Consider the following 9,130-nt stretch of genomic DNA (forward strand, 5'->3'; position numbering starts at 1 on the left):
TCAGAGAGGTGGGGTGACTGGCCCAAGGTGAGCCAGCTCTCAAGGGGCAGAGTTGGGGTTCAAACCTGGCTGAGGTGGGGGGAGGGGTCAGGGCTCAATTAGGCTGACCCTGGCTGCTTTGAGGGTCAGCCCCGCCCCTGCCCCTGCCTCTGCCCTCCCCGTGGGGACGCCCAGACACACGCACACAAAGCCAAAGCCAAAGCCACACAGCCCACCCTCACATCCACAACCCCGACCTTGAACATGGCACACCACTTACACAACAAGAGCACACCACACACGTGAATAGACACGCTGAGGGGTGAGCACACACACACACACACACACACACACGGTCCCCACAGGCCAGGCTGCGCCACGCTCACCATGTCCACTCCCTTGTGCAGGGCACATGCCAAGGGCCCCACAGCTTGCAGACACCTCCCCCAGGGGCCCAGCCAGGAGGGATCTGCAAATCTCCCGGCAGGCTAGAGCCTGGGGATGCCCAACAGACCACTGCTCCCCTGAGAGTCTGGGGTGGGGGGTGGGGGGCAGCCAGGGTGGGGCAGGGGCCTCACCAGGGAGCAGGAAGTGCTTCCTGGGACCTCACCAGGGAAGCTGGCCTGGAGCCCAGGTCCTCCCCCATGGAGCCCTGAGCACTCCCTGGGGTTCCCTCAGGTACCCCAAGTGAGGACTCCTGTGCAGAGTTGGGGGTAGGAATTTGGGTGTAGCTTAAGTGGGGTCAGGGTGAGGGAGCACAGGGTGGGGGCTTGTGGAAGAAGCAGGGGGAGCCAAGGGGGAAGAGTAGGGGGTGGCAGCTGCGGCCCTCAGGCCAGCTCTTTTCTGCATGAGTGTAGCCAGTGTCGCGAGCAGAGTACAAACACGGAAAACCGCAATGCCTGGCTCCTCCTCTGCCCACGGTGGTGGCCCCTGGCCCAGCCCCACAGGGCACCCCAGGCCGCCCTGAGACCCCAGATGCCCACCCACCTAGGCCACCTGCCTGTTCTCTTCTAGGGGGTGGAGGGACCAGTGAAAGGCAGGGGACCCAACCCAGCAGGACCACTGCCAACTCCAGGTCTAGATTCTGTCATGCGAATGTATGTTCCTCGGTTCTTTGTCTCTGTCACAACAAAAATTTGGAGTGACGGACATTAAAGCCCCCTGGCGGGTCATAGCTCTCGGAGGACAGACCGTGTTATAGCTCTCAGGTCTCAAACAGACCGTGTTATAGCTCTTAAATAAATCAGTGTTACAGCTCCATTTATTTAGATAATAGCAGGAAAATCCATCTTTGAGGCGTGAGGGCACGAAGAGAAGATCGCCCCATCGCGCGGGGGAGAGGGAGGGAGCAAAAAAAAGAAGAGGGTTTTGGCTCCTCTCTTTATGTTTCTCTGTCCCTGGGCCTGTCTTATGTAAATTGGGCTTAGGCAGGAGCGTTGTTTGTTTTACCTGAGGTTCTCACTCCGCCTCGGAACTTTTTATTTTTTTTAATTTTTTTTTTATTAGTTGGAGGCTAATTACTTCACATTTCAGTGGGTTTTGTCATACATTGATATGAATCAGCCATAGATTTACACGTATTCCCCATCTCGATCACCCCTCCCACCTCCCTCTCCACCTGATCCCTCTGGGTCTTCCCAGTGCACCAGGCCGGAGCACTTGTCTCATGCATCCCACCTGGGCTGGTGATCTGTTACACCGTAGATAATATACATGCTGTTCTTTCGAAACATCCCACCCTCACCTTCTCCCACAGAGTTCAAAAGTCTGTTCTGTATTTCTGTGTCTTTTTCTGTTTTGCATATAGGGAACTTTCTTTGTTCTATTTTCGAGGGCTTTCCCTTCCAGGTCTTTTAGCCACTGCCATTTTGGACTCTTTTTCCCTATTCTAACTACCTAACATTCCCCCCTCAAGAGATGGGAGGTCCAATTCTTTGGGAATAGGGGAGTCGAGGTCTCTCTGGCTACTTCCCGCTGAACTGGGACGGCGAGGGGCATTGGGCCCCCCCCTCTTGTCTGGGGTGGGGGGTGGGGGACAGCCAGGTGGGAGCAGGGGCCTCACCAGGGAGCAGGAAGTGCCTCCTGGGACCTCACCAGGGCAGCTGGCCTGGAGCCCAGGTCCTCCCCCATGGAGCCCTGAGCACTCCCTGGGGTTCCCTCAGGTACCCCAAGTGAGGACTCCTGTGCAGAGTTGGGGGTAGGAATTTGGGTGTAGCTTAAGGGGGGTCAGGGTGAGGGAGCACCAGTCCCCCTCTTGTCTAGTCTCAGGCCTCAGAGTCCTTATAGCGGTGTCCATCTAAGGGTGACTGATGTTTTCCGTGGTTGGCTGTAGTTTTATCTTTGTTGAACTGGCGCTGTATGTCGTAGCTTGACCTGGGCAGAGGCAAGACAGCTTAGACAGTTGACAGTACATGGAGCAATCATTAGCAGCGTCAGTATGGCATAACAAGGACTAGTAGGAGCATTAGCCAATTTTAAATTCACATCGCCAGGATAGCTCAAGTCCCTCCTTGTTCAGGGATGAGATCTATCTCCTGTCTGTTTTGGAGTACAATCTCTGCCAAGCTGTGTTGGCTCTTTAGAGCTGTCTTGAGAAATCTTATCCCCAGAGACCAGATTTTGGGGTTGTTTATTAGAAGGGCACTCATTTGTAGTTCTGAATAGGTATCTGAGATCTCCCGGGGGCTCACAGGTGTATTGAGTGTCCTCTTCTGTTTTCTTCCATGGCTTGACTCGTGAGTAGTGAATCCAGGAGTCATGTCCTGGCACCTTGACCGCTGTGGGAGTAGAAAGTATTACAGGGGAGGGGCCCTTCCATGTGGGCTGGAGTTGAGCCTTTGGAGACCCATCTTTTCAGACTTTAATTAGGACTGGAGTCCCTGGAGCATATAGTGGTGAGTCTTTAGAGTCTTTTGGGTCCTGGTTCATACCCCACAAGCATATATCCTGTTGGAATTGCCCAAAGGCCATGGTATAAGACTAGAGTGTCTGAACCTCTGGATCTAGGAAGAGGTCATTGACATAAACAAAAGGTCTCCCATACAGAATCTCATAAGGACTAAAACCAACCTGTTCCTTAGGGGCAATACGGGTACAGAGGAGAGCTATTGGCCTCCTTCCATCCCAGGGAGGTCTCTTGGGTTATCTTTTTTATCACTGATTTTAAGAATTGGTTGGCTCTTTATACTTTTCCTGAAGACTGAGGCCTCCAGGCACAATGGAGATAATAAGTAATGCCCAATGCTTTGGAGATTCCTTGGGTGATCTTAGAAGTAAATGATGTCCCATTGTCACTTTGTAATGACCTGGGCAGACCAAACCTTGGAATGATTTCATGGAGCAGTTTTTTTACTACCTCCTCAGCCTTCTCAGTCCGGGTGGGAAAGCCTTCAATCCATCCTGTGAATGTATCTATCATGACTAATAGGTATTTATACCCTTGAGAAACTGACACCTGGGTGAAGTCCATCTGCCAGTCCTCTCCTGGATAAGCCCCACGTCGCTGGACGGGCTGGGCCAGCTGGGGTCTTTGAGCTCCTTGGGGGTTGTTTAATTGGCAAGTGGGACAAGAGGATTCCCTCGTGCCACGTCAGTGCTCCCTTTTTGGTGTCCTTTACAGTGGGAGACTGAAACCTCAGTGGGCAGATGGACTGCCTCTAAGAGTCTAAGGATTTGATCACCATATTTGATGGGGGACCCTCGGGTGGTCAAATGGCCCCTTTCTTTCCAAATAGCTGCATGTGCATGTAGCACCAGAAAGGCATACTTGGAGTCAGTATAAATGACTATTCTTTTTCCTTTTCCCAGCTCTAAAGCTCGAGTCAGGGCTATGAGCTCAGCTAATTGGGCTGAAGTACCTGGTGGTAGAGGCTTAGCCTCTATGATCTCAAAATTGGAGACTACTGCATATCCGGCTCTTCTTTTTCCATCTAAGACAAAGCTGCTTCCGTCAGTGTACCAGATTTCTTCAGGATTGATCAGAGGATCTTCTGACAATCCCTCTCGGGGTTTTGTCCAGTGGTCCAAGGTTTCTAGACAGGAGTGAAAGGGGAGAGCCCTCGGGGGTAGGCAGGAGGGTGGCTGGGTTAAGAACCTCACAAGGGGTTATAGTGAGGCCTGGATTTTCCATCAGTATTACTTGATATCTGAGGATTCTTTGATCAGACATCCATAAATGGCCTCTCCTATTTAGGAGTTGTTTTACTTGGTGGCTGGTAAAAATAGTTAGTTTGCCCCCAAAGGAGAGTTTTAAGGCATCTTCTATCATGATTGCAATAGCTGCAAGATTTCGAAGTCGGGGTGCCAGCCTTGTGCGGTTGGATCAAGTCTCTTGGATAAGTAAGCTACAGACTAGGGCTCAGATCTCAACCTTTGAGTTAACACTCCCAAGGCTATTCTCTCTTTTTTATGGACATAAAGTTGGAATGCTTTTTTTGGATCTGGCAACCTCAAGGCAGGTGCCTGAGTTAAGGCCTGCTTTACTGTAGCCTCTGCCTTCTTTTGAGGAGTTCCCCACATTAGGGGGATTGAATCATCTCGTCCCTTTAAGCTTTTATATAAGGGCTGGGCAATTAGACCATAGTTGGGTATCCAGATTCTACAGTACCCAGTTAGCCCCAGGAAAGCTCACAAGTGTTTGAGAGTCGTGGGGGAGGGCAACTGGAGGATTCCTTGTACCCGATCAGAGGACAGCCTCCTGGACCCATGTGTAATCTGAACTCCCAGGTAAGTGACCTTTGTCTCGACCATCTGTGCCTTAACACGGGAGACTTTATATCCCCTTTCTGCGAAAAAGTTTAGAACCCGAATTGCATGTTGTTGGGCACTTTTTCTCATCTGGAGAGCAGATTAGTAAGTCATCTACATATTGTAATATTTTCCCATTAGGTCCCAGGTCCAGATCTAGGAGATCCTGGCTAAGGGCCTGTCCAAACAAGTGGGGGCTATCTCTGAATCCCTGAGGTAATACTGTCTAAGTCATCTGTTGGTGTTTTTCTCCTGGGGCCTCCCACTCAAAGGCAAAAAGATATTGGGATTCTTTAGCCAGTGGTATGCAAAAAAATGCATCTTTGAGATCCAAGACTATAAACCACTTGGCACTGGGTGGGATTTCTCCCCAGATTACATAGGGATTGGGTACTGTGGGATGGAGGGGGACTACAGCTTCATTTATGATCTGGAGATCTTTAACCATTCGCCAGGTTCCATCCTTTTTCTTTATTGAGAGGATTGGGGTGTTACATGGCCAACTGGTGGGGACCAATAGCCCACAAGCAAGGAATTTATTTATTAAAGGCTGTAGTCCCTCCCAAGCCTCTCTTTTGAGAGGATATTGTTTCCGGTTAGGAAACCGAGTGGGATCTCGGAGGACAATGATGACCGGTTCAGCTTGGTGGGCTCGTCCAGGAATCCCTTGGTCTCACACCTGGGGGTTAATTTTGTCCTCCCATAGTCTTTGCTCTCTCTCTATTGGAGGTGTGATGGGTTCCTCAGTAGTAACTAGAAGCTGTAGGGCCCTAGGGGCTGAAAAGCTTCCCATCACAAGGGTGGTCCCCAGTTTAGTGAGTATGTCTCTTCCCATTAAGGGAGGAGGACACTCAGGGACCACCAGGAACTGGTGGGAAAATATCTGTCCATCCCAGCAACAAAGAAGTGCTTGGGTGAATCTTCTAGTAGTTGCTTTTCCTGTAGCACCCAAAATGGTACAGGTTTGGGAGGAGAAGCCTCCGGAGTAGGAGATCAAGACAGAGTAGGTAGCCCCTGTGTCAACCAAGAAATTCTCGGACCTACCTGCCACATCCAGTTGCACCCTTGGCTCCAGCCCCGTGATGGTTATCTGTGACAGGCGGGCTAGCTGGAACGGGCCGCTTCAGTCCTCTTGAACCATCGTGAGGGAAGGCTTGGCACTTGACCTTGAGGCTCTTGGGTCCCGAGGGCAGAGTGTCGCCCAATGTCCCAGTTGATGGCATTTGTGGCAAGCTGTTCTAGGAGACTTGTCACTAGGACACTCTTTGGCCCAATGCCCCGCCTGTCTACAGATTAGGCATTTGCCTCGTGTCTTGTCATTCAAGGGCTCGGGGTGTGCCATAGGGCTTCCCTGGAGGGCGGCCAGCATCTGGGCATGCCTTGTCTCTTTCCTTCTCTCCCTCTCCTGGGCCTTGGCCTCTTTCTCCTGTTCTCCGTTATAAAAAGTATTGGTGGCTGTCTGGATCATCTCATCTAGAGAGGCAGCAGAGTCCTGCTGCTGTAGTTGTTGTAACTTAATTCTGATATCTGATGCCCATTGGGACAGGAATTTGTCCTTTAAAATCACCTGTCCTTCGTAAGAGCCTAAGTCCAAATTGGTAAACTTTTGGAGGGCCTCTATTAGCCTTTCCAGAAAGGCAATGGGGTTCTCATTGGACTCCTGAGTTATTGCTGAGACCTGGGCATAGCTGATTACTTTTTGCTGAGCTGCTTTCAGTCTTGCCTTTACACAGATTAGAAAATGATCTCTTCCCCAGATGTGCTCAGGGTCATTATAATTCCAGTTAGGATCGGAGGAGGGGACTGCAGTTTCCCCTACTGGGTATCTATCGCTTGACATGTGAAGCCCTCTTGCATACCTCCGGGCTTCTTTTAAGACCCTAGTATGTTCAGGGTCAGATAAAGTTTGACTAAATATGACCATGATGTCCTTCCATGTCAGGTCAAAGGCCAAGGTAATATGTTGGAACATATCTATGTATTTTCCTGGGTCATCTGTATAGCTTCCCAGGTCTTGTTTGATTTGTCTTAGTTCTAAGAGGGAGAAGGGTTTATGGACTTGGGTTGGTCCAAATTCTCCTCCAGTTTCAACTAAGGGACATACTCGAGCTGGCTTTTGTGGAGGGGGGTGCTCCCGGATATGGGGGCATGCTTGGATACAAGGAAGAAGCACCAGGCAACTAGGGAGCTGTGGGAGGTGAGCCTTCATGGGGGCGGGGGGGGGGGGTCCTTCTCTTGGTTGCCTTTGCCTAACACCGTTTGCCTAGTGGGCTCCCTTTTAGGGCGTACAACAATCCCATACTTAAGACAGAGTTCCTTCATATCTCTCAGTCTGAAGAAAATTTGGACATAGGGGATCTCTGTCCATTTCCCTTGTCTTTTGCAGAATAATTCTAATTGCAGGATGGTATTGTAATTTAAAGTCCCATCCTCGGGCCAGTGTTCCTCGTCCCCCAGTGGATACCGTGGTCACGCAGTGGCACAAAAGAATTTTAACGACTCTTCCTCAGAGTTAGAGGATCGAACAGCTTCCAGTTGTCAAGGATGCATCTCAAGGGCGTCTGCCGGAAAGTGGATTGGTTATTTCCCATCTGAAAAACAGTCATGTTAGGGAGGAAAAGGAAAAGAAAAAAACTAATAGGCTTTTTGAAGCTTATCCTACCCAGTACTGTCGCAACCTGAGAGCCAGGCGTCCCTGGGTCAGGATGCAGATCTCCAGGCAGGCTGAGGCGTGACAGCCTTTCAAGGACCAGATCCCTAGGCAGGTCAAGGCGTGATGGCCTCCTGGGACCCCCGGGCTGCAGTTTGGGCATCCCCAAGGTCTCCAGCGTGACCAGTGCTGGGTAGAATTAAGGGGTTGTAACTCATTGCTAGTTTGTCCACTGTGGATGGGAAGATACCATGATGTAAGCTCATCCTACCTAGTACTGTGGAAACCTGAGAGCCAGGTGTGTCCCCGGGTCAGGATGCAGATCTCCAGGCAGACTGAGATGTGACAGCCTCCTAGAGATCGAATCTCCGGGCAGGTCGAGGCGTGACAGCCTCCCAGAATTGAGCCCCTGGGCAGGTCGAGGCGTGACCACCTCCTGGGACCCTTGGGACTAGCGGATCCCCGAAAGGCTGAGGCGTGACAACCTTTCGAGGACCAGATCCCTAGGCAGGTCAAGGCGTGATGACCTCCTGGGACCCCCGGACTGGAGTTTGGGCGTCCCCAAGATCTCCAGTGTGACCAATGCCAGGTAGGACTAAGGGGTTGGATGTTATACAGTTCTTCCCTCCCAAGGCCAGCTATTTTCTGGTTATCCCCCTAGTAGATTGTAGAGGCAACATTGTGGGCCCGGATGGGGCTGAGGAAAGGAGCATGAAACAGGAAGGAAGGGGGGCAGAGCACAACCTTTGGAAGAATGACACAGCACCAGAGCATAATGTAAACCGATTAAAGTCAATTGGGTCCAATCGAGCAAACTTTAATCCCCAATCTGTAAGCCAATGGCTGGGATGATCCTCCCACTCATTAGCATATAAATTCGCCCTGCTCGCAAAACTTAGTTAGGCCACATTCCATGGCCGGTACCCTGTAGAATGGGCGCTTCTCTCTGAATCTTAGCAAATCCACCTCCCACTTATCGCTTTGTCTCTCACTGAATTTTTGCAATAAGACCTCAGAGCCTGAGCCGGATATCCTGGGTTTTGGTCGGGCTCGAGTCCCAGGAGAAAGAGCTGAAGGAAAAGAGGAAAAAGCAGTGGGAAAGATGTGCCAAGGAATCCCCTTCATAGCCTACTGGAAAATTTGCTAGATATCTGACCGGTGCTCAGTTTTTATTGGCCTGATTTTTGGCACAAAGAATAAGGACAGGAGAACCCCCGCCGGCTTGGGTAACCGCTACTGGGGCTCAGCAGTAGTGCCTTTGGGACATACTGAAGAATAGCCTCTCCAGAGTCCCTCTGGCGCCCACTGCCGCCTGCCTGTTCACGGGGGGTTCAAGGAAACGAGAAACGAGAGATTGTAATTGTTAGGCATGTCCTTCCAGCCATAGGAGCGAGGACCTCCTACCTCAACCGGAGGTCTGCTGGAGTCTGAGGCTGAGCCGCGTGGGCTTTCTGCTGAGTTTGGTTTTCGCTGCCCCGGTTTCCAGCACGACGGGCCTTCCCCTGTGTTGAGGTTTTTTCACGTTCTGCTTCTACCGCAGGAGCTTCGCTGAGTTGGGCTCCTGCTGTGCTTGGCCTCTTCCGCGTGGAGGTTGTTTCAGCCAGGTTTTATCCGAGTCACCGCACCATAGATGTCACACTCCTCGGTTCTTCGTCTCATCACAACAAAAATTTGGAGTGACGGACATTAAAGCCCCCTGGCGGGTCACAGCTCTCGGGAGGACAGACCATGTTATACCTCTCAGGTCTCAAACAG

Source organism: Cervus elaphus, chromosome 23, assembly GCF_910594005.1.
Source record: "Cervus elaphus chromosome 23, mCerEla1.1, whole genome shotgun sequence".
Taxonomy (NCBI): Eukaryota; Metazoa; Chordata; class Mammalia; order Artiodactyla; family Cervidae; genus Cervus; species Cervus elaphus.